We start from the raw sequence: 614 nt of genomic DNA on the forward strand, positions 1-614 counted from the left end.
AAATAACAGTAGCAGAGACCTGTGTTCCCAACTAATTTTGGGTGATAAACATTTGTATTAGGTCAACAAAATATGGGCATAGTAACAATATTTTTATACTACATTTTTCCATTTTAAATACACTAACCTCACTCCTTTGTAACAACTAAGGCAGAAATGTAATTAATTCAGAAACACTGACTTAGATAACAGACGCACAGACTAGTCCTCAACAGTCACACTACTCAAAAATCAGCTCTTTGCTTTAAAACTAATATTCTGAAAACTTAACCATCCAGCAAACTGCAAGAACCTCAACCATCTTCTGGACTTACCATGCCAATTCCTGGCCTCTGTTACCCACAAGAACGTCTTACGACTTTATCACTTTCTTTTAACTAACATACCCATTGTACCACAACAACCATCCAACAAACTACAAGAACCTCAACAACCTTCTGCGACTTACCATGCCACCAACTCTCACACCAGCGTCCTCTTCAAGCGCACTTCTCAGTCCAGCACACATACATTTACACACAGCGTGACACTCAGTCTCAGTTATACACACAGAAACACAGGCTTGACACACCTCACAGACACCCACCGTGCATCGGAAACAACATTGTTTAAAA

Source organism: Austrofundulus limnaeus, unplaced genomic scaffold (genome assembly GCF_001266775.1).
Source record: "Austrofundulus limnaeus strain Quisiro unplaced genomic scaffold, Austrofundulus_limnaeus-1.0 Scaffold6288, whole genome shotgun sequence".
Lineage (NCBI taxonomy): Eukaryota > Metazoa > Chordata > Actinopteri > Cyprinodontiformes > Rivulidae > Austrofundulus > Austrofundulus limnaeus.